The 25,278-nt window shown below is 45.6% G+C and overlaps 1 protein-coding gene across 4 annotated transcripts in view; it reads right to left on the bottom strand.

Moving 5' to 3' along the window:
* Positions 1-25,278, bottom strand: part of ATP2B4 (ATPase plasma membrane Ca2+ transporting 4) — a 117,560-nt gene that overhangs the window by 87,894 nt on the left and 4,388 nt on the right. Inside the window, exon 1 of one of the 4 annotated variants that reach the window (XM_010590229.3) lies at positions 6,275-24,441. The exons of 2 other annotated variants lie outside the window; for them this stretch is intronic. The gene's annotated coding sequence lies outside the window, so the exon portion shown is untranslated. Of the gene's footprint in view, positions 1-6,274; positions 24,442-25,278 lie in introns of those variants that run through there. One more of the 4 variants, XM_003410242.4, reaches the window with a different exon arrangement.

Consider the following 25,278-nt stretch of genomic DNA (forward strand, 5'->3'; position numbering starts at 1 on the left):
TGTTTGTTGTAAGACGGACCACAAGAGGGGTTTGTCTACTCTGCCATCTTGGCCCAGCCTCTGAAACTATAATTTTTAATGCCTACTTTGTAAAATTAAGAAGAGTAATTATTCCAAGTGACTAACATGGTTGCAGTCAGTCCTGACTCATGGTGACCCCATTCATAGCGGAATGAAACACTGCCTGGTCCTGAGCCATTCCCATGACTGATTGTGAGCTGGGCAATAAATAAACACGGCAGGTACTTGTTATGGATTGAATTGTGTCCCCCCAAAATATGTGTTGTAATTCCTAACCTCTATGCCTATGGTTATAATCCCATTTGGGAATGAGTTGTCTTGTTATGTTAATGAAGCAGAATTTATGTAGGGTGTATCTTGAGTCAATCTCTTTTGAGATATTATAAAAGAGATTAAACAAGCAGGCAGAGGAGAGATGAGTTAAGATAGACACCAAGTTACATGGAGATCTCTAATGAACCAGGAAGCAGAAGCTGAAGAGACAAGGACCTTCCTCCAGAGCCGAAAGGGAGAGAAAACCTTCCCTGAGAGCTGGCTCTCTGAATTTAGACTTCTAGCCTCCTAAACTGTGAGAAAATAAATTTCTACTTGCTAAAGCCATCCACCAATGGCCTTTCTATTATAGTAGCACTATATAACTAAGACACAATTTGGTACCGGAAGAGTGGGTGTTGCTCTAGCAGATACCTAAAATGTGGAAGTGGTTTTGGAATTGGGTAATAGTAAAACCTGGAAGAGTTTTAAGGTGCCTTATAGTAAAACCCTAGATTGCCTTGAAGATTCTGTTGGTAGAATTATGGATGTCAAAGGCAATGCTGATAAGGGTTTAGAAGGAAGTGTGGAGAGCTATAGAGAAAGTCTCTATTGTCTTAGGGAACACATATGGCACCAGCAACAGAATGCTGCTAGAATGTGGATGTTTAATGTCCTTCTGGTAAGGCTTTAAAAGAAAGTAATGAACTTGTAGTTGGACAATGGAGAAAGAGTGATTTTTTTTATGCAGTGGCAAAGAACTTATGTGAATTATGTTCAAATGTTAGAAGGTAGAACTTGTAAGTGATGAACCTGGATATCTGGCTGATGAGATTTCTAAGCAAGATCTTAAAAGGGCCATATGGCTTCTCCTTGCCACTTATAGTAAAACATGAGAGGAAAGAGATGGACTTAAAAATGAACTGTGCAAAATGAAAACAGAATTTAAAAATTTGGAAAATTCTGTTGTACAAACCAAGGACATGTGTCCTAGAATGTTCACCAGGGATGTGGCTACACAATCTTTTGTTAAAAAAAGAGATTAGGCCTGTGACTGATGGATCTAACCAACTACCACAGCAGAAAACATATTAGTTAGACTGAAGGGGACAGACAAAGAATGAAAGATAGAATGCTGTCTGCTTCTTGGAATTCTATAGGCAGGAAACAGATCAAAGGAGCTCTATCTGTTGTCCTCCAAGAAAAGAAAAGGACCATCCCTGGAGCAGCTCAGAGATCAGCAGAACTGTTGGAAGGAGACGGGAAGCAGGGTCTTCTCAGTTTCAAAGAGTGGGGACACTATCTTCTGAATCTCAGCCTCCTAGGTTACAAAAAGTCAGATCTCCTCCAACTTGGTTCTGGAGTGTGGAGCTGCCATTATGGTCTGCTAGGGGGATGAGACTACTGCCCAAAGCTGAGGGGTGGTGCTGCCATACCCAAGGAGCAGAAGAGCAGGGACTGCTGGGGCTGAGGGGGCGGGTTTGCCATTCAGATGGACTAGGAGAATGGAGCCACCCAAAGCTGAGGGAGCACAGTTGCCTGGAAGGCAGAGCTGAAGCCCAGGGCCGAGGGGCCTCCACCCAGAATTCAGAGGCATGGCCAACACCCAGAGTCTGGAGGGCAGGGCCATTGCCCAGATGGTCTCAGAGAAGACAGGATTATTTTCAAGCCTTGAGAAATAATGTAAATTGTTCTGCTAGGTTTTGGGCTTGCTTGGTGCCTGTTGTCCCTTCTTTCCTCCAATTTCTCCCATTTGTAATGGAAATGTCTACCTTGTACCTGGTTCTACCATTGTACTTTGGAAGTAGATAACTTGTATTCTAGATTTCACAGGTTCACAGATGAAGAGACAAGGACCTTTCTCCAGGGCCAACAGAGAGAGGAAGTCTTCCCCTAGAGCTGGAGCTCTGAATTTGGACTTCTAGCCCTTTACACTGTGAGAAAATAAGTTTCTGTTTGTTAAAGCCTCCTATTTGTGTTATTTCTATTATAGCAGCTCTAGATAACTAAGACAGTACTCAATAAATGGTAATGATTATTATTCTCTTCTATATATCACAGTCTTAAACTTTTTTTTTTTTTTTAACTGCTGTCATATTTCCTACTGTCTTTGTATTTCCTTTCCTTTTCTTTTATACCATTTTCTTCCCCTCTACCAGTTTGGAAGTTACATTATACCTAATCTTTTAGTTTTAGCCTAGAAATCTTAACATGCATATTTAGCTTAACTATTCCTGATAATCAATATCTTTAACTTCTTCTTAAACACTTACAACACTTTAACTCCAATTACCATTTATACGCTAGAGTTGGAATCCACTCGATGGCATCATGTTTTATTGTTGCCTGAGTAACAATTTATATGCTATTGTTACCTGGGTTTTTAATTATAGCTTTGTTTTATCCCTATAAATTAGATATTATTATCTTTATTTTCTTTACTATCAATATTTAAATTTAGCCCCATGTTTACTATTTCCTTTGTTCATTATTTCTCCTTGAATCTTAGAGCTTCTTCTTAGGTAATTTTTCTTCTTCTTGAACTACATCCTTTAGAAGTTGCTTTAGCAGGGACCTATTGGTAGAAACCGGTTTCTGTTTGTCTGCAAAGGGCATTATTTTGCCATCATTTCTGAAAGATTTTCCAATGATAATACAATTCCGTTAGCAGTTATTTTCTCAGTACTTTGAAGATATTATTCCACTATCTTCTGGCTTTTATTGTTGTCACTGAGAAGTTAGCTGTCAGTCTAACTGTCTTCCCCTATAGTGAATCTACTTTTTGGGTTTACTTTAAAATTATCTATCCTTGATGTTTTGCACATTCATTATGTGTCTAGAGGTGAATTTTATTTATCGCTCTTGGAATTCATTAGGCTTCATAAATCCAATGATAATATTTAATCAATATTTGATCATACGTCTTCAAATATTGTTATACTCCTTCTCTATTATCTTCCTCCAGAACATTAATTAAATGTACCTGTGGGTAATTTTTATCTATTCCAAAGACTGGCACACTGTGACACACGGGCCAAATCTGGCCCACCACCTGTTTTTGTAAATAAACTTTTGGGAACATAGTTATAATTGTTCATTATTTACTGTCTATGGATGCTTTGATACTACAACCATAGAGTGCAGTAGCTGTGACACAGACCATATAACCCACAAGGTCTAAAAGATTTACTATCTGGCCCTTTACAGAAAAGGCGTGCTAACCCATGCTTTAGCCTTTATATCTTCCATTTTCAATCTTCATCTCCAAGCTGCCTTCTATATAACTTCTTCAAAAGTATCTTCAAATTTACTAATTTTATCTTTATGTGCAATATACTGTTTAACCTGGTTATTGAGATTTTAATTTCCTTTCTTCTTTTTTTAGAAGTTCTCTTTGGTTCTTTGCTATATTCGGCTGATTAATTTTGAGTTTCCTGTCTCTTCATCATTCTTTTAATACTCTCTTATTTCTTTTAACATATTAAATATATATACTTTTTCCTTTTCTGTATCTGATAACTCCAGTATCTGAAATTTTTGTGTTTCTGATCTGTGGAGTATTATTTCTGCTGTTCACCTTTATTAGTAATCAGAGAAATGCAAATCAAGACAACCAAGGGATACTTTCTATACTATCCAGTTGGCAGAAGTTAAAAACCCTGATGATGCCAGGGACTTGAGAAGATGTGAATCAACAACATCTACACATCACTGGCAGGGGCAAAAACCACTACAAACATATTGGGGAACAACCTGTCATTATCCTGAAAGAAGAACATCGACATACCAACCACAAAACCAAATCCATTGCCGCTGTGACCCATGTGTTAGAGTAGAACTGCTCCATAGCATTTTCTTGGCTGTAATCTTTATGGAAGCAGATTGCCAGTCCTTTCTTCTGTGGTGCTGCTGGGTGAATTCAAACCATCAACCTTTGGATTAGCAGCTGAGAACAAACTGTTTGTGCCACCCAGGGACTGATTAATTTCCCTCCAAGATCTATAATCAGGAGAGTCTTACACATGTGCACCAGGAGATGTGAATGAGAATGTTCATGGCAGTACTGTCTAATAGCGAAAAACAGTAGTATCTTCACCAATGGATATAGCAGTGAGTGAACTACAACTATATATCTTAGTATTATACTAAAACCCCAACTATTGAATAAAAATAAGCAAGGCCCATAAGACTGTACATAGTATGATGTATTTTTAAATAAAGCAAAACTGAATAATATATTTGTTTAAGCATACATACATTATCGAGAGAACGAGAAACACAAAATTCAGGATAGCATTTACAAGGGATGATGAGGTGGGGGATAGGATAGCAAGGGCACGTAGGTGGATGCAAGTTACAGGTAGCATCCTTCTTTTTGGCTTAGGTGGTGGGGTCAGGTGTGTTTATTAGGCTATTAAAATATATCAATAAATTGTTAAGTGGTAAAAGGGGGACATGCATAAATCAATAGAGCCAAGGGTTGTGATTCATCCAATTTCATGTACCTGGTTCATTCAGTTTTGTGTCCTACAGGGTCACTATGAGTCGGACTCACTCTACAGCAACAAGTTGTGGGTCCTAAAACATAGGAGCCCTGGTGGTGCAATGGTCAAGAGCTGGGCTGGGGCCTACTGGGTTCTGACCAGCCACAGGCACCCAGCACAGCTCCGCTCCCAGCCGTGGCCCCAGCAGTAGGAAACAAATGTCTGAACCCTTTCAAAAAAGAAAAAGAAAGGAAGAAAGAGTTAAAGGGAGAAAAGAAAAAAAAGAAGAAATAGTTTTCCACTATTTCCTCCGGCAACATTTTTTAAGCTGCATGATCAAAGCAGCCATGGAGCTTCTCAAAGGTAGTAAGACTTTCTTTTAGATGAGAATTTCTGTTGTCTATTTCGTGGTCTAAAATCTCCATATAATAACATAGTCAATATAGCGCATTTGATTATATTATCCTAATAAGAAAATATCAATTTAAAAATTCTTATTTATTTATTTATTTATTTTGAGGTGGAGGTGGGAGAAAAGGGAAGCAGGGCTGGTCTGCATTATTCCTGTAGGGACCAAACAGAGAGCCAGAAGGAGGTGGCATGGAGGCACGGGAGGGGCACGTCAGCAGTGGCCTAGTCTCCTGCTGGGTGGGGAAAGGTGTTAGGTGCCAGTCGATTCCAACTCATAGCAACCCCATGCGACATATTAGAACCGCCCCATAGGGTTTTCTTGGCTATAATCTTTACCCAACCAGGTCTTTCTTCCACAGAGTGGCTGGGTGGGTTTGAATCACCAACCTTTTGGTTAGCAGTTCAGCCCTTGACCATTGCACCAGCAGGGCTCCTATGTTTTAGGACTAAAACCCATTGCCTATAGTGATTCTGACCCATAGCGACCCTATAGGACAGAGTAGGACTGCCCCACAGGGGTTCTGACACTGTAATCTTTATGGGAGGAAGCTACCACCCCTTTCTCCCGCAGAGCAGTTGGTGGGTTGGCACCCTCTACCTCTTGGTTTAGCAGCCTAGGCTTAGCCACTGTGCAACCGCGCTCCTTACCCCAGAGGCGGGAGCCCCAGGGAGTTTCACAGTGGAGGGAGACACAGGGAGTTACCAACTGGGGGCATATGCCCAAATGCTCATCTCCTCTTGGATCCTAAGTCAAAATAATCTGGGATACAAAGAGGAACAACCTGGGACAGAACCCCAATACCTTCCGGCAGAGACTTCCTGAGATCAGCCCCACCTAGTTAGGGCTTGGGAGGCTAGGGACCAGTGACTGGCGGCCTGGGAGTTGCTTGAGCCCCTTTCCCGCACAAGGTTCATTTCCTGGGTCTTCCCCACGGGCTCGCTGCGCCAGATCTCTGCCTCAGTGGGCCCGCACCCAAAGTTCTGCACAAACGAGCCGTCGGCCACGGTTCTGGGGCCCGGGAGGGTGGCAGCCTTGCAGCCGCCCTCGGCGGGGCTCCCCCTCCGCTGGCCTCGCCACCCTCGCCCCGGGCCCGCTGGGTTCTGACCTGCTGCCGTCTGCCCTGGCGGTCTCAGCCGCAGGCGCCCGTGGAGCTCCGCTCCCAGGCGCGGCCCCAGCAGCTGGAAACAAACGCCTTAGCTCTTTAGAGGCCTGGCTCAGCACAGACGCCCAAAATAAGACGGGCTGGCCCCACCCCAGCCAACCGGCAACCGCTCAGGGAGGGGGCCACTGACTCACCGTGGCCCAGCCCACGAAGCAGCACCCGCCTTCCCCCAGGACCGTGGTCCTCCAGGCACCGCACCCTGGGGAGGAATCTCCACCCTTCAGCCTGAGGCCGCCCTGGTAACCCTGCAAATTCTCACCGCGCCCTTCACCTGGCCTCACTTAAAACACTCAGCAACAAGCTGTGGTTTCAGTGGCCCGGCTGGCTTCTCAGGCTGGCTTCTCAGCATCGTTTCCTCCAGAGCCCCCTCCCTGGGCTCATGACCCCTGGGTACAGGGGCTAGCCCCACACTTTACTCAGCGAGAACTCTTGATAAAAAAAAAATAGATGCTGATTAATCGATGGGTGGTTGCTGTCAGACCACAGAGAAAAAACGGGAGTGATTCTGGGATGTCAAGGTTAAAGACACTGTTTATATCAGGTGGAAGGGAAGGCTGTGTGGTAAAATCTGAGAGGCTTCAACGCAGGATATTACAGTATATCTACAGATTGAATGATCTCATCAGTCCTCACTGCAGCGCTGGGAGGAGGGGGAGGTACACTAGAGAGCACCCCACTGGGCAAACGGGGAACCTGAGCCCCAAAGCAGGGACTGAACCCGGGACCACGTGGTCTCCTTGGCCTCAATTTTTCTCATCTGTAAAATTGTGGGGTTGAGTTACGCCCCTTCCAGTTTGGACATAACAGAGATCTAGGGCTTCTAGTCTTACTCAGCAGTGGTGGTTCGGTGGTAGAATTCTCACCTTCCACGTGCGAGACAGGGGTTCGAGCCACCACCCTGCAGTCAGCGGAGGATTGCATGTTCCAGCCAGCTTCCAGACTAGGAAAGGAAGGTCTGGAGATCTACTTTTGGAATTCAGCCAATGAAAACCCTGCAGATTACAACAGCTAATGGTGTTCTGCAGCTAATGGTGCAGGAGACCGGTCACTGTTTCATTCTGTTGCCTATGAGGCCGCCCTGAGTCAGGGGCCTACTGGATGGCAGCTAACAAGTCTAACTCAAAGACTAACTCCTCTCAATGTCCTTAGGAACACTTCTGATCTCTAAGACCATCCCTTTTACACATAAACTTTTAACTTCTCAAAGCACTTTAAGTAAGATTCTGTACTCTTCACCCCTAGATTATCAAAACAGTCCTTTGTGCTTAGGAAACAAGCGACAGATGAGTAAACTGAGGCTCAGAGATTGAGGTCGCAGGGCTAGCTAGTGGCATGGTTGAGAGGAGAATTCAATTTAGGGACTCTTCTTCCTACCCCAGAACTCCCAGATTTTTCATCCACCTTAAGCGAGTCGTTCACACTTGCTGGGATGCAGTCTCCCATCTACAACAGGGGAGGAACCAGCCCTACCCAAGAAAGAAGGCTCAAATTTTTAATGAGCTGGAGAAATGGCCTTCCAAGCCTCAGGAGAGTAAGGTGAGTGAGGAGGGGCTTCCCCATAATAATCTATACATTTGTAGGTAGACAAAGCACTTTCATATCCATTATCTCCATTGATTCTTATAATAATACTGTAAAGTATCCAGGATTATGTTATCTGACACTTTAAGGAGGGTGAAAAAGCTTCAGTTCAGCAGTTAAGTGACAAGTCCAACAATAACACCCCATTCTCTTGCTTTGCTCTTGCAGGAGGTTCTGGGGTAACTGTTGTAATAATCTTCAAAATGGAAATCCAAAGCCTCTCCCTCCATTTTCTCATGTATCTCCCTAAGGTGCCCAGGAAGGAGGAGGGTGGAGGGTGAAATCTCCCTGTGGACCAATGGACTGATTATGAGCAGAGTGGTGAGAGCTTCTCCAGAGTCACACAGCAAGGTGGTGGCAGCCCATGGAAGAGCCCCAGACTTCATGTCCTAGCCCTTGATCCTGTACTGAACACCTGTTCATTAAACCAGCCTGGAAAACTCTCATGGGAGCCACCAGGGCTGTTTGTCACCCTTGCATTTATGATAGCTGGTTCATGCAACCTCCAAGAGCCAGCACCCCCGGCTTCCTTCCAAAGCATCCTTACATCCTTACTGAGGTGTGTTCAGCTGCCTGCCCCAAGCACAGAGGCCCTGCATCCCCACAGCAGACACTAGAAACTATCTTCCAGTTGGTGACAGCCTCCTGCTCTATCTCCTTCCTCTCTCCCCCTCCCTGCTCTCGGATGATTTTTTAAAAGAAGTTTCTTTAAAAATACAGCCACAGATAAATATACTAAGGCTGTCTTTCACACATACGCATTTAAAGGAACAAAGGCAGGGAAGCCTCGCACAGTTTTCTCCAACCAGAGGCAGGTGTGGGAGCCCAAACCCAGAAGGAGGGGCCAGCTCTCTGCCATGAGTAATCCCACTCCCAGGTTTATAGGGGGCTTTATTTAGAGTACTCCATGTCTTCTTCCAGAAAGCCTGGCCTTTAGCTGGGCCTGTGTAAAAGCCACTTTGCGTTTTAACTCCCACTTCAAACACTAGTCAGCCTGCTCATCTCCTCACACCTTTGTGTGGGATCCAGACACACAGATGGAGGGAAGAGACTTCTCAAAGGCTACCCACGAGTTCCCAGCCTTCTCTCCCTCTGATCTCTTCATCTCGGCTCAGACCTCTGTGCCCCACCCAGGCTGGCCCCAGACTGTCACCTTTCAAGGCAAAGACTGAGGGCATCGGCATCTTTATTTCCTTTCTAAAACCACACTTTCCACCTCTGGTTGCTCACTATTAACGGATTCCATTGGACCATGTTTGGGGCTGGTGGGTGGCTAGCTCCTTATGACATCGAAAAATGACCATGATATAGTATTGAGTAGGAAAACAACAGAATCCAAAACTTGATATTCTATGTGTTCCAAAATTTGTTAAAAAAAAAAAAAAAAAAAAGCCCTCACTCACATACTATATAAAAGAATAAAAGGAGATACACCAAAATGTTAACAATTATCTCTAGGCTTATTGGAATTTTATTTTCTTCTTTACGCTTTTCTGAATTTTCCAAAGTTTCTAGAATGATCCTGTGTGGAAGCAGTACAGAGCTTAGACTCTGGAGTTTGAAAAACATGGTTTAAACCCCAGATCTACCACTTAGCAGCAGTGGAACCCTGGATAAAGCATTTTATCTTTCTGAGCCTCAGTTTCCTCTTTAGAAAAGGGGAAGAGCAATGGCACCTTCCTTGTAGGGTTGTCACGAGGAGGAAATGAGGTCATGCAATTTTGTTAGCACTTGACATCATGCCTGACATATAGTAAGCACTCAGTAAATGTTAGACATTTTTATGTATTGCTGTTTTTGTTCAAAAATTACACTACTACCTCTGCCATGTTGCCTTTGCCCTCTCTCTTTTTTTTAATTGTAAATATATTGTAACCAATCGTTTGCCTTTTCAACATTCTTCACATGTACAATTCAGTGCCATTAGTTACGTTCACCATGTTGTTCAACCATTACCATTATCCGTTTCCAAATTGTCTTAGAACGCTTCATAGAAGCTCAGTGCCCCCTAAACAGTCTGTTCCCTTTTCCCCTCCCTCTCTCCTGTCCCTGGTAACCACTAACAACTTTGGTCTCTACCTATTACTTTTATACTCAGAAAAAAAAAAAAAAGGTAAATATCTTACACAAAAACACATCAGGCCAAGAATTCACCATTTGGATTAAAAGACGTTGAGAAAGCAACAAAAAGCTCTCTTGAGAGGGTAGATGTCTCTGACAGTGGCTGGGACAAGAACAATCCTAATGTGGGCTGGGTTTTAGATGGGTCAGTTTTACATGAAAAGGAAAATAATAGAAGGGAAGGGTGACACCGAGGAGCGGAGCGATACCCAGTGAACAATACAAGGCTGTTGAAAGGAAATATAGGTGCCTTTTGGAAAAAACAAAACTAGATCAGACCACAGAATAACAGATCAAACTATAATCAACAGCCATTAGGAAAAGCTTACAAATGGAGAGTAGGAAAAGAAAATTCTGCAAGTGGGTAAGCTGGGGATTGTCTACCTGGCTGGGGTAACAGACAGGCAGCGTAGCCCTAAAACAAAGCATAGTCCTAGGGCTCAGACAGGATTATCTTTGCCTCCTCAGAGGCTAAGGAGCTGAGTGAGAAACAGCTCTGGCTTGCACTGGGAAAAAGTTAGACCCTAGTTGGCCTAAAGGAATTTTGGGATGGGGGCTCTGAAATAGGGCCAGCCGGCGGAGCTCTAAAATGCAACTGTTTATAGCAATAGGTGCTCGAGGTAAACTGAGGCAGGCTAACAGGAGAAAGTGCACTTGACCCATCTGACTGTAGCTGGGATCCTCGATCGCCTCACGTTGTACTTAAGTAGTTCGGCCTTCCAATGGGCTGACCTGTTTTTTGCCAAAGACACTGATAGCGGTTGGACGCCAGAAAAAGTGGATACTGTAAGTGGAAAAAGAACCATCCTCATTGCCAAAGTTCTAAAAGTGAGCCCAGTTTTCTCTACCACAGAGTAGTGGCCACACAGGGTTATACAGAGGTGGCCCTCAGGGATCCTCACAGGCTTTCAGCATGTGTCCGAGGAGGGGGAGGTAGGTGAGAGGGGGCCAGCTTCCTCGGACAAGGGCTCAGCAATTCTGGGAGGCCAAGTCCCTAAGCAAAGCCTCCTGGGGCACTGGGTGCTGTTCCTTTTCACACCCCAGTCACCGACTTCCCAGGAAGACTCCCCCAGTCTCTGCCACCTAAGCCCAGCGAGGCAGGAGAGCTGGTTTCTGGCTGTCATCCTAGGTGACAGCCCTTAGAAGTTTTGTTCTCCTTATTCTAGGTCTGCAAATTCAAATGTCTACAGGGACTAGGCAGGGAACAAAAATGAGTGAGGCAGGCCAAGCGTTAGGCAATGGGAAGAGGCGGAGCCTGCAGCAAGCGAGAAAGCGCATGCTCTGTCTCAACGGGGGCATCGGTTACTCAGCTCCCACGGATGGTTTCCATGGAGAAAAGGTAGGTCCAATATTGTCAAAGCATCTGATTTTCCAGAAGAAGCAAGAAGATCGGTTTTCTATGTAAAATCTTATTTTTAAGTTTTGGCAACCAACTATAATGAATCCACAGGGTTGTTTGGGTAGGAGGAGGTAGAGAATTTTAGAGTTAAAATGTCCTCAAAGTACATTTAGCCCAAGTATTTATTTTACACATGAACAAATGGAAGCCCAGAAGGTTTCTGTGATTTCCCAAAAGTGATAGAGCAACTTAATGGCTCAGTCCCCAGGTCTCTCAACTTCTAGTCTAGAACTTGTTCCTTTAAACCACCCCACCTATCACTAGGAGGTCTTTGCAATTATTCACACATGAGATAATAAGGTGTTGAACTAGGGACGGTGGCCGCAAGGAGGAAGAAAGTAAACTTTTCTATGGTCTTACCTCTAGTTTAAAGAAGCATTTATATTTCCTTATTTATTTATTCACCCATCCATCCAACCGTTACTAATCATGATTCTGTGAACCAAAGCCTGTGTTCACTTAGGCATAGGTCTAGAGATGACTAATGCACCACTCCTCCTTTCAAGGAGCTCCCAGGCCGGTGAGTGGGCTTGGCAAACGCTGCATCTCAGCAGCCATGCTGCCATAGGCCTATTCACATGAGCTCTCAGCTAATATTCATACCCTGGTCTCTCTCTAAGTCTCAGATCATGTCCTCTGACAGCATCTTCCATCATTTGATACCATCCCTTGGAGGGGACTGGAGAAGTTCCCCGAACGCAAGAGAGCTTGAGGTACTTAAGTGATCCATAGGAAGCAGGAGCAAGAACTGGGACCAAACCCAGCCACTCAATGCCAAGCACATTCCAGCTCAGGAGAGGCAAGTTCCAATCCATGCATTATCTTGGCTGAGCTGCCATTTCATACCAGCTAAAGTCTGGATGTGTAGGTGTGTTGGGGAGAGGGGGGTGTGAGGAATCCCAGACTATGAAGCTCTTGCCTGTTTATCACGTGGACTACTCAATCCCAGTGGTAGCTGGCAGCTGGTTTGGGTGACCCAGTAGTAATGGCACCCTTGGCCACAGCCCCTACAAGCAAGTACAACATTGTTACCTAGTCTGACTCCCACCATTAACAAGAGATTTCCCAGCCTTGGCTCTCACAGCATCTACTCCCAGGAGAGGAATGCAGGGCAAGAGCTAACAAGGTGATCTGGCTGCAGCTCTCCACCCTCTGCTCCGCCTTATTCCAGGACTCTTGTTGCTCAATCACCAAGCAGAATCCTAGAGCTTGCACAGAGAGGGCAACCTGCAATGTGGAGATGCTGGCTCCCTTGATCAGCCCCTGTAGGCCCTGTGGTGGAGAGTTGCAGGAAGCTGGGGCCGTTGGAGCTTTCAATTACTGGGAGATGAGGGGCTATGACCCTTTATAAATGCACTTGGCCCAAAGGTTTGCAGGGAGCAGGTGAGCAGACTCTTGCCAGGGCCCAGGGAAGAGGAAGGGGGACATGGAAGAAAGAAAGAGCAGAAATTAAAACTCATTGAGAATTTTACAGAGAAAATGGAGAGTCTAGGAGGTTGAATAATTTGCCCATGACCATACAGCTTGCTAGGTAGAGATGTGAACCCAGTTCCATCTTACCACCCCAAACCTATGTTTTTATATAACACCACGCTGCTGGGGTTGGGAAGGCCAACTTGGTGATTGGGACACAGCGCATTGCTATAGAGAAAGGCACAGGAAGAGACTCAAGGCCTGGTAAACTCTGACCCTGGGGCTGAAAACTCAGTGGAAATTAGCACTTTTTTTCTCTAGCAACATAGGACTTTTGTATCCTATTTCCTAGTTCCACTAAGTGGATTTTCCAGGGCTAGGGAAACTTCCCTTTACCTGCTTCTCTCATAGGGTTAGGTCAGATATACAGGACAGTTAACACAGAAGAATCTGGGGGTCATACTTTCCTTTAGTTCCTCCATCATGGGACTACTCCTAATATCCCCCATCAAAGTAGACTGGGAGTTGAGTAGGGTCACAGGCTCACCCACAAACCTGCCTCAAATAATTTCAGTGGCCCATTCTCCAAGACGTAGACTATGAGCCTTCCCTTCTGGCCTTGGGAAGCCTAGGAATGCAAGAGGTACCAAAAAAAAATCCAATCAACTGTTTTTACTGAGCACTTACTTTGTGCCAGGCACTGTTCTAGGTGCTTGGGACAAGAAAACTAAGATCTTGCCCTCAAGGAGCATACGTTCTAGCAAAATCAAAGCAAAATAGTCTCCTTTAGAAAAGCAATATTGTAAAGTAGAAAGGGGCATGGGCCTTGGTGTCAGAGAGGCCTAGGTCAATATTGGCCCCAACCCAAACCAGCCAGATGACCTCTGAGTAAGCTACCTAACTCACTAGGTGTTAGCTTTCTTAGCTATAAAATGGTGACAACAACATGTTATAGGGGTATTGTAAGGTTGTAAGGATTAAAGATATTGTATATAATATGCCTGGCACACAAGGTTCAAAAATGGTAATACTATTTTTCCAGGCCACCTGAACCCCTAGATTGTGGGATGATTCACACACCCTCTTGTTTGGGGACTTCTACCAGGACATAATCTACATGATGTCCTACAGACAGTTTGGTGTGATGAAGTGCATGATGTCAGAGCCTGGTGGACTTGGGTTTGAATCCACCCAAGGTCATGGAGGGGCCCTGGTGGTGCACTGGTTTAAGTGTTTGGCTGCTAACCAAAAGGGTGACAGTTTGAATCCACCAGCCACTCCTTGGAAACCTTATAGGGTAGTTCTACTCTGTCCTATAGGGTGGCTATGAGTCGGAGTCGACTCAACGGCAATGGGCAAGGTCATGGAGTTTCCATTCTAGAAACTTCAGCTCTTACCCATAAACCAGTTGCTGGTGAGTCAATTCTGACTCACCAAGACCCCACGCATGTCAGAGTAGAACTGTACTCCTTAGGGTTTTCAGTGGATGATTTTTTCAGAAGTAGACTGCCAGATCTTTCGTCCGAGGTGCCTCTGGGTTAGCAGCCTAGCCTTTAACCATTGATGACAACCAAGGACTCTGCTTCTACCTACAGCCCCTATTAAAAAGACAGGCCTGGGCAGCCATGTTTGTGTTAATCCCCATCCCCCTCCACAGGCCACAGATGACTGGAGCAGGAGTGGACAGCAGACCTAAGTGGGAATCAGCACCTCTTGGCATGTGGGGTGAGGGACTGAGTTAACGTACTTCAAAGAGCTAAGCAAGAAGGTGATACAGACTTAAAGACTAAGTCAGACGCTTAGTTAGCTATGAAGGGTCCTGTGCATGTGGATGAGGGGGCAGAGGAGCCCATGTGCAGAAGAAAGTGCTCGCAGCCCAAGGGAGAAAGTACAGCCCACATGGGGCTACACTTCCACACTTAAGTTCTGTGATACCTCCCTGTAACCTCCTAATAAAAGACCAAAACCAAACTAGTTGCCATGGAGTCAATTCCCACTCGTGGTGACCCCACACGTGTCAGAGTAGAACTGTGTTCCACAGGGTTTTCAATGGCTGATTTTTCAGAAGTAGATTAGCAGGCCTTTCTTCAGAAGTGCCTCTGGGTGGACTCAAACCTTCAACCTTTTGGTTAGCAGCTGAGTGTGTTTACCATTGGCACCACCGGGGACTCTAACCTTTCAGTAAAGCCCACTTTTACTTTTGCTCCTTTGAATGGGTTTCTGTTCTTGCAACCAGATGATCTCTAAGACAAATCCTGTACCTGTCTCAGACGGTGGTTGCTGTGACATAATGTGAAAGCAGGTGGCATTTAGTCGACATTCAATAAATGCTGTTGAATCTCTCAGTGTTCTTGTCAACCAGTCACTTAGCTGCTCAGCAGAGGAAAGAGGAAGCCCATAAATGGGCAAGACCTTCGTTCAGGTTGGGTTTCAGCATCATATCTCTTGAATTTCTTTATTAAACAGTACCTCCACCCATCTATCAGTTTGTCATACTGTGATGCTGGAAGCTATGCCACCAGTATTTCGAATGCCAATAGGATCACCCATGGCGGACAGGTTTCAGCAGAGCTATGAGACTAAGAAAGACTAGGAAGAAAGGGTTGGCCATCTACTCCCAAGGATTAGCTAGTTAAAATCTTAAGAATCACAACAGAACATTGTCTGACTCGTTTGCTTTGGACACGTCATCAGGAGGGATCGATTGCTGGAAGAAGACGTGTTTGGTAAAGCAGAAGACCAGCAAGGGGGAAGGAGAACTTAGGTGAGATGGATCGGCACAACAGCCATGACCATGAACTCGACCATGCTGGTGATTGTGAGGATAACACAGGACTGGCCAGTGTTCCATTCTGTTGCACATAAGGTCACAGTGAGTTGCAGTCGATGCCACAGTAGCTATCTACCTATTAATCAGTAAAATGAAGACAATACTGGCATTGGCCTCATTGCTCGCTGGGAATTTTAAGTGAAATAATCCAAGTGTAATACCTAGCACAAAATTAATGACTGTTAGTTCATATTGTTGTTATTATTCAGGATGCTACCAGTGTCGTTTTAGGTCTTGAGCCAGGCAAAGAGGGAGTGGGCAGTGAGAGCAGAATCTGGAGGTGACAGTGACAGAACATGAAGAATGTTCTGGGAAGTGGGATCAAGGGCTGGGGAGCACAGACAGGGACTGAAGCAGAGAGCAGGAAATCAGAAGAGGGCACTGGAATAACAAGCCTTACCTGTATCTAGCACTGTACTATTTATGAAATGCTTTTACCTACAGTGTGTCATTTGTCTATCACAACAGTCTGTAAGGTAGACAAGGAAAGATGGCACTGTCCATGCTTTATAGATGGGGAAACTGAGCTTCAGTAAAGATGCATGCCATGTGTACTCCCTGAATTAAAGCTAAACCCACGTCTTTATCCCTTTATTCCACACCACCTCTGGGAAGTAAGATGGACGGGCTGAAACAAGAAGTAAGGACTGGAAGGGAAGCTGGAGGATTTCTCTGGAAGTTTTTTTTTTTTTGTTCCAAGGTGCCTTTTGGATTTCCTGTAGGTATCCCCATTCTACTCTGTCCTAAAGAGTCGCTATGAGAAATCGACTAGATGGAAACGAGTTTGGTTTTTTGGCTTTTTATAGGTATTCCAGCAATGGGACATCTCTGCGCATTAGACTCAGAGGCTCCAGAACGTAAGCAGGGATTGTAAATTTAGAGGGCAACACTGGGATGCCAACCCAGGGACTGAGCATGCCTTCGGCATCATGCCCTGCCCAGGAGAAGGCTAGTTCCCGCAAAGGACATGGCTATCCTCACTAGGCTGCTTGCCAGGCCGCGATCTCATTGGTAACACACAGGGCTGCACTGCAGTGGTTTCTAGGGCCTCTCCCAGCTCAGACGTTAGGGGTTAAAGGTGCCCTCCAGGGGCAAATGCAGATTCTCTGGAACACTGCCACAACCAGGACTCACTGTGGGTCACCAGGCTCAGGCACTCATCCCTGAACTGAATGTCAGCTGTTCTTCGCCAATCCCTACCTTCTGGACACTGCTTCTTCCCCAACTCTCACGTGTTGTTGTAACTAGCTGCCTGTTATGGGTTGAATTGTGTCTCCCCAAAATAGGTGCTGTAAACCCTAACCTCTGTGCCTGTGGTTGTAATCCCATTTGGGAATGAGTTGTCTGTTAGGCTAATGAGGCAGGATTAGTGTAGGGTGTGTCAAGAGTCAAACTCTTATACGATATAAAAGGAGTAAGCAGAGATGAGGGAAGACAAATGCCAGGCCACATGGAGATCTCCAAGGACCCAGGAAACAAGCTGAAAAGACAAGGACCTTGCCCCAGAGCCGGCAGAGAAAGCCTTCCCCTAGAGCCAGCACCCTGAATTCAGACTTCCAGCCTCCTAAACTGTGAGAAAATAAATTTTTGTTTGTGAAAGCCATCCAGTTGTGGTATTTCTGTTAGAGCAGCGCTAGATAACTACGACACTGCTCTTGAGTCACCCAACTCGTGGCATCCTGTGCACAATGGGATCAGACCATTGTGATCAGCAGGGCTTTTATTGGCTGATTTTCAGAAGTAGATTGTCAGGCCTTTCTTCCTGGTCTGTTGTAGTCTGGAAGCCCCACTGAAACCTGTGTAATATGCAAGCCTCTGGAGACGAGCTGCGGCTGTGCATGGGTTTGCACTGGCCAGGAACTGGCCCTCCCACATGGGAGGTAAGAATTCCCCCACTGAAGCACTAATGCCTCAGCCCTAACATAGTGCCCGGCATATGGTCTGAGCTCACTCACTGTGTGTTGAGTGAATAAATTAACAAGCAAATGAATGACAAATCTGCTCTGCAATAAAAACGGCCTGTGTTGTCACATTATATATAGCGGGCTTGCCCTGCTGACTTTTAGCCCTCAAATCAGAGCTCAGCCTGGCTTAGTCAGCTGCCAAGGAGGAAGCTAAGATAGCAGTGTTTCCCCTCTGCACTTCCTCTGACCTTTCAGAGGAGACGCCCTGAGGAAAGGGCAGTGCCAGGTATACCCAGGCAGGAGGAAGGCCCTGCCCACCCCCTTCTGGAACTTCTGCCTCCTCTCCCAGGTACCCTGCTTCACCAGCTCAAGGCCCAGTGTCTGGGAGGAGTTGTGGAGAGGACAGAGAGAAGAAACCCAGCTCCATCAGGAGCTTCACGGTGATGAGGATGGTACCAATCCCGCTTCTACTTTGTATTTCTCTAGTACTAAGGACCCTAACTGTTAATAACAGCAGCAACAATGAATGACAATCAGAGTGCAGCACCTTGATGGCTTCTAGCAGCTTTCTTCCAAGTACTCCCAGGACATGGTCTCACTGTGCTGAACACCATCCTTGAGAGGCTGGAGCGGCGCTCCCTGTTAGGTCGCTAGAGGAATTGGGCACCAGCAAAGTTTACTGTTGATCTGGGTCACATAGTGATGCAGTGATGGGGTCGAGGCCCAATCATTGACTTGAAGTGGGGAGAACTAGGCTCTCGGCCTAAGTCCGCCTCAAACTAGCCCTGTGTCCTTGGGCGAGTGTCTAGGTTTCAGTTTTCTTATTTGTGAAAGGAGGGAAATCAAACCATTTCTCCAACTCTGTCCATCTCAAAAGCTCTGGCTCAAAAATAATGAGCTGCTCTCCAGCCCAAAGTCTAGTGACTGACCTCCCCTGTACCAAGGTCAGAAAGATCCTGGAAGTTTGGGTGCCAACTGTGCCTGTCCCGGCGTCCTAACAGATGTCCTACGAGTGCTCCCCACAAAGAAGGCTGCCGTATAGACGGCAGGTAGGAAACATCAAAAATCATCCTAATGGCCCACAAGTGCCAGGGGAGCAGGCGGGCAGCAGGCCACTGCTGAGGCCAGATGCCATTCTGCCCGCGATACCGACGCTGGCTCAGCGAAGGCTGGAGGCATTCCAGCGGGTGGGAGCAGACAGCCTCCACCACCTGCCAAGCATCTGATTCCCCATGATGCTCAGAGTGTCCTTGGCCAGGGTGTAGTAGCTCAGCCTTTTCTCCCAATCCCACATCCCCTCCTCCATCCTTTCCTTGTCCAATCTATCCTCTTTCCTCCCATCAAACCCTGTTTGGCAATTACCTTCTCCAAGAACAATTTCCAGGTGAATGTTGCCAACTGCTGGTCTCCCTATTCCTGCTAGCAGCTCCCAGTCATTCCATCTAGCAGCCATGAACCATCACTAGGTCATGTGGCCCTGTGGCAGATGAAACTCCACCTGTGTGTTCCGCTCTTGTCTGACACTAAATAGGGGGAGAATAAGGTTGGTATTCCCTTCTTTCTCAAAACTTCCTCCATCTCTAGCTCCCAAGATATGAAACAGGGTATTTGGAACCCAGGAATAGTGGACTAGAGATGGACGGCCCTTTCCTCTCTACCTATGGCCAGCTGCTGGGATCTCAACCAGAGTCTGGACAAGAGCTTAGCTAGGGACAGTGAAAATGAATGAAATCCTCCATGAGATAGACTGGCACAACAGCCACAACAATGGACTCAAACCGAACAACGAGCATAAAGATTGCACAGACTGGGCCACATTTTGTGCTGGTAGGCATCAGGAGATGAGCTGGAGTTGACCAGATGGCAACTAACAACAACAACGAAGTATGTCAAAAGTCTGGATTGAAAGGGAGGGCAAATGGACCCAGCAACTGGTGGCTTTACCCGAATTTCTCCTGACCTCCTGACAGTTCATATAAAAACCTAATCTCCTGTAACATTGGCTACAGTTGATTTCAACGTTCTAATGTAGTAGTTTTAGGATGAACCATATGAAATTACCTTTTTATAGGTCAAAAGTAGTTTCATATTGGGCAGTTGCATATGGTTCAACTCTTCAGGAGATCATGTTCCCAAGAAGATAGTAAACTCCCTAAAGGCCTGGATCTCTGTGCCTCTAGCCTGTATTTCTTAGTTTCCTGCTGGGATACAGCAAAATCATGGCCTTGGAAGGTGTTGAGTAAATCCTTCTAAACTGAGGTTCCAGGTAGGTGAAGGTGGGCAGTCTTAGAACCAGTCCTACTTCCAAACCTCAAGGGTACCTCCCCACAAGGCAGATCCTCTGTGCCCTCCTTTGCTCTGTGGTCATCCTGGATAGACGGATGGAGCTTTGCTACAGGTTGCTACATTGTGCTAGACTCTATAATGAAAAGAGTTTGGTTTAAACAATGAGAGTTTTGCCCCTTTGCCTTCCATAGAAGAGGAGGGTCTTGAATCAAACAAGCCTGTTTTTCTAAACTTGGTTTCATTTTACCGTGTAAGAGATGGAGGCCCAGAGACATCACCACCTTGGTCAAGGTCATGCAGCAGGCAAGAACCCAGATCACCAGTTTTCTGATTTGTGGTCCCATGCTCTCCTGGCAGGCCTGGCAGCACACGAGGACAAACCCCTCCGGTTTGCCCCCTTCCAACTTCCTGGCTCCCACTCATTCAGACTCCCAAGCAAGACAGAAGGGGAATTGACTAAAGGATCAAGAGCATTTTCCTACTTGAAAAGTACCTGAGTCAAGCCAGTCCTCACGCCAGGGTTTCCAGGGAGAAAAGAGGGAGAGATGAGTAGTTCTGGAGACCCTGGAGGCCAGGACCAGAAGACTGGAGGAGATGGGGGGCAAGGGAGGGGGCAACACGGCAATGTGGGTCACTGACAGCACAAACAACCACGCCTTCCCTGCCAAGGCGGGGCACGAAGGCTCAGAGTGGGCACAGCAGATTTTCTCAGAATCACCTAATTGTAGAATTCAGAAAGGACTTGAATGGTTGGTCAGCAGCAACCTCTGGGCTGTTGGTGAATTCCTTCTCTGAAAACCTGGAACCCCTACTCAAAAGGTAGTGGGTGATTCTGGAAGCCCTCAGTCCCTTGGCTTCCCCATGGTGGCGTGGGGGAAGCGTCTTGCTCCCACTTGCTCCTGCCTGGCCAATGGTGACCCAGCTGGTCCCACCTGGAAGGCAGAGCCTGGTGTTGACAGCAGTGAGAGGGAGGAAGGAGCACTCCCTGAGGGAGACCACTTTGTTGGAAAGTCCCCTTGTACTCCCAGAAGCTTAGAAGAGCCACCTGGGAGCTTGGGATGAGGAGCTTCATTGGAATAAAACATGCTGCTCTTGGCCATGTGGAGACCCTGGTGGCATGATGGTTAACTGCTATGACTGCTAACCAAAAGGTTGGCAGTTTGAATCCGCTCCGTGCTCCTCAGAAACTCTATGGGGACAGTTCTACCCTGTCGTGTAGGGTTGCTATGAGTCAGAATCAACTCAGTGGCAGTGGGTTCAGGTTTTTTTGGTTGGCCAAGCTGAGTGAGGGAGATAGTGAGAGGGGTTCTGAAATGTTTGTGCACTGGCACTGACTTTTCTCCTCAGCTTATTATTTTGAAATCTTTCAAACCAGCAGTATCGAAAAAATAGAAAAAACTATAGACCCTTCATTTAGGTTCACCAGTTGCTAACATTTTGCAAGCTTCCTCTTGATGTGTACACACACACACACACACACAATATTATGATGAACCATTTGAAAATAACTTGTAGACACTTTGCTCCTACACACTGTAGCATGAATTTCCTAAGAATAAGAATATTCTTCTATAGAACCGTGTTACCATTAACACGTCTTAAAAATTTTAGCAATAATTAAACCCAAACCAAACCCACTGCTGTCAAGTCGATTCTGACTCATAGCAACCCTATAGGACAGAGCAGAACTGCCCCATAGAGTTTCCAAGGCTGTAATCTCTACAGAAGCAGAATGGCACGTCTTTCTGACGCAGAGCAGCTGGTGGGTTCAAACTGCTAACCTTGCGGTTAGCAGCTGAGCTTTTAACCACTGCTCTACCAGGGCTCCTGAGCAATAATTACATATCATCTAATATCCAGTACATATTAAGAATTTCCCAGTTGTCCCAAGATATTTTTTTCTAGTCCTTTATTGCATTTGGTTGTAATGTCAGTTTAGTTTCTTTTAATCTCTGGAAATGGTTTCTGCCCATCCCTCAGCAACGTGAATTTTTGATGTTTCTTAAGACATTGCCTTTTTTGAAGCACCTCGTTCAGTTATCATGTAGAATGTCCCATATTCTAGATTTGTCTCGTTTCCTCATGATTAGATTCCAGATAAATATTTTTGACCAGACCATAAGTAATGTGGTTGGACTTAAAGCAGAACGCCAGGAACCACTGATGCCAGGTGGTCTTGCCACTGCCAGTGTTTGGTTGTTTGATTACTTGATTGAGCTGGTGTGTGCTTGACCTCACTGTGAAGACAGATTTTTCCTTCTGTGAGGAGTTAAGTACTCTGTGAGGTGATACACTGACACCAACCTTTCACCCGCTGGTTTTATCATCCCTCAGTGAGCCTACCCTGAATCGGTTATGGTGAACTTAAAGTTCTGTCATTGCTTCCACATTTTATTAGCTGGCTGTTCTCTGTAAGGAAGAGTTTTTCCTCCCTGCTCCCTTTTAACTATCAGAATGGACTCTTTTTTATTCAGTGTGTTAAAATCCATTACCATTGCTGTTCTGTTGCTCAATACACCCCAAACTTGCCCAGGAGGAGTATCCTTTGACATGAGCATGTTCTAGCTTTCTGGCACAACTTGTACTTTTTTCTTCTTCATTTTTCTTTTTTTCTCGCACACTTGTGCTTTCCTTGTCCCAATCTTGGAATCAGCCATTTCTCCAAGGAACACTGGTTTCTTTTAATGGAAAGTGGTATTTAAACGTAAAAATCAGGGCACTAGGTATGTTCAGTGCTACTGGGGCGGCATTGCTTCTAGACCCTTTCAGTGGACAGACCCAGGAGATAAAGAACCATAAGGTTCTTCCTCACCTTCCCGCATTCCATTATTATAAAGTAAAACCTGGAACCCGTGTAAGGCGGAAACCTGTCAGAGAAGGCACACTCAAATATTTTCCACTAAAATGAGTGATAGAAAAGTGGTAAGACTACACCCTATCAAGGGTGGAAAACTTGAGAGACCTGCAAAAACAAAGTAGTCCCATCAAGTTCTGGCTCTCACAGGTTTCACCGTATCTCTCTTTTCCCATAGTGAAACCCTGATTCCCAGAAATATCAGTATAGTTACTCATTTGATCTGTCCTATAGTACACAAGGAAACCCTGGTGGCATAGTGGTTAAGTGCTATGGCTGCTATCCAAAAGGTCATCAGTTCAAATCTGCCTGGTGCTCCTTGGAAACTCTATGGGGCAGTTCTACTCTGTCCTATACGGTTGCTATGAGTTGGAATTGACTTGACGGCAACAGGGTTTTTTTTGGTTTATAGTACACACACACAAAAAATCATTTCCAATTATGGTAACAAACCTACAAAGCAAAGTTCAAGATTATTTTGCAGTTCTTTTTATCCTCAGGATATGTGTTCCACATCAGAGTACTGAGTTCAAAACTTAGTTGAATTCATTTTTTCCTTTGTATAGTTAGTAATCAAATATTCAGTTAGGTTCATTGTTTCTGTTGTAGTCAGCTTTAGGGTTTGCTTTTTCTTACTTTTGGATCTAAATTTTGAACCATGCAAAACACGTACTTGGTTCAAAATCAAAACTGTCTGAAAAGATGTAATCAGGAGAGCCTCACTCTCATCACTATCTCCTCCACTCTGTTCCCACTCATTCCCATTTAAACTAATTTCTGGTTTATCATTTCCGTGCGTGCGTGTGCTTGCAAAAAATACATTTTTTTTTCCTCTTCTCTCTCATTCCAGGAAACCCTGGTGGCATATTGGTTAAGAGCTAGGGCTGCTAACCAAAAGGTCAGCAGTTCAAATACACAAGGTGCTCCTTGGAAACTCTATGGGGCAGTTTTACCCTGTCCTATAGGGTCGCTATGAGTCGAAATTGACTTGATGGCAATGGGCTTGGTTTTTCAAATCTCATTCCAAAGGTGGCACACTATATACACTCACTCTTTTGCCTCGTGTTTTTTTCCCTTAATATCATATCCTGGAAATCACTTCATATCAGTTCCTAGTGCTCCTACTCATTCTTTTTGGGGGCTGCATAGTACTCTCCTATGTATGTGTACCATTGTTCATCAAACCCATCTCTTAAGGATAAGCATTTGGGTAGTTGCAATGATTTCTTATTACAGATATGCTTTAAAGAATACGCTTGTACGCATGTCTTTTGTACCGTGAAGGGCATCTTCTGGGTAAATTCCTAGAAGCAGAATTGCTGGGTAAATGCATATGTCATTTTGTTAGATATTGCTAACTTCCCATCCATAGGGATTGTAGTGTTTTGCACTCCTGCAATTGATTTTGCAACGTTGGTGGACCTCACTATCAGGTGTCCTATGTCAAGAGTTTCCCAGGCCTATCTGAGTGTCCTTAAGCTCCCTTCCAAAAGACACATTATTGCAAACTTGCTGTCCCACACCTGAGGATCTGACAGGAAGGCAAGATAAAGAGGATCTCACTGACTGCATTCCAGTTTATCTTTCCTAAACTGTCCCAGGAATCTGGGTCTGGAACTCAGGAAACCAGAGCCAAGAAAAGCGATGGGGCTGAAGACCTCAGGCAGAACCTAGAGTGAGGAGAGGCAGAGAAGAAGAGAGGACCCCCACCTTGACACCTATGTTCTCACCCCCCTTTATGTTCTTTAGCTTCTCCACTCCCCCACCCCACCCCACCCCACCCCAACACACACTCACACATGCACGCACACGCACACGCACACACACACACACACACACACACACACACACACACACACACACACATTGCCTCCCAACAGCCCTTTCCCTAGCCAGGAGTCCTTGGCTCTGGTTCTAGCTAGATCCTGCCTGGTTTCCCTCCTCAGCTCAAGCTCATGTGGACTGAACACAGAGGACTGGCTTATGGTAGAAGCAGAAGTAGAAAGCCCCTGTCATTTCTGTTTCAACGTGTGCAAAGGAAATAAGTCAGTGGAATAAGAATGGCTCATACAAGGGAAAGAGGAAAGAGGAGACAAAGAGAGATGCTGGGAGAGGAAGCCAGTATAAAACATTCCACAACAGGCCTTTTGGACTCCAGACCCAGGGCCTGCTCTATTCCTATGGCCCATTCAACAGAAAAGGGGTAGGAAATAAGCAGGAAAAGGGTAACATCCCAGATGTCCTGCTTCCAGTGGTCCAGAGGCCTTGCCTTTCTCAGCCTGTTCTCCTTCTTGCTCCTCTCCACCATAGCCTGAATATCAATGGCAGATATCAATGCATGTCTGAGGAGCAGAGAACTGGGCTGGGTAGAAATCCCCATCAGAGGGGTAGCCAGGGGAGAGTTCAGAAGGCCAGGGGAATTCCCACAAGGGAGGACAGTTAGGCCCAGAGTGGGGCATTCCCCTTTAAGGTCAAACCAAACACCTGAGTCTAATCTAACCTAGATCAAACATCCTTCTTAGAGTCTTTGGGACCAAGAACGAGCATCTTCCTTTCCTC

Source organism: Loxodonta africana, chromosome 20 (genome assembly GCF_030014295.1).
Source record: "Loxodonta africana isolate mLoxAfr1 chromosome 20, mLoxAfr1.hap2, whole genome shotgun sequence".
Lineage (NCBI taxonomy): Eukaryota > Metazoa > Chordata > Mammalia > Proboscidea > Elephantidae > Loxodonta > Loxodonta africana.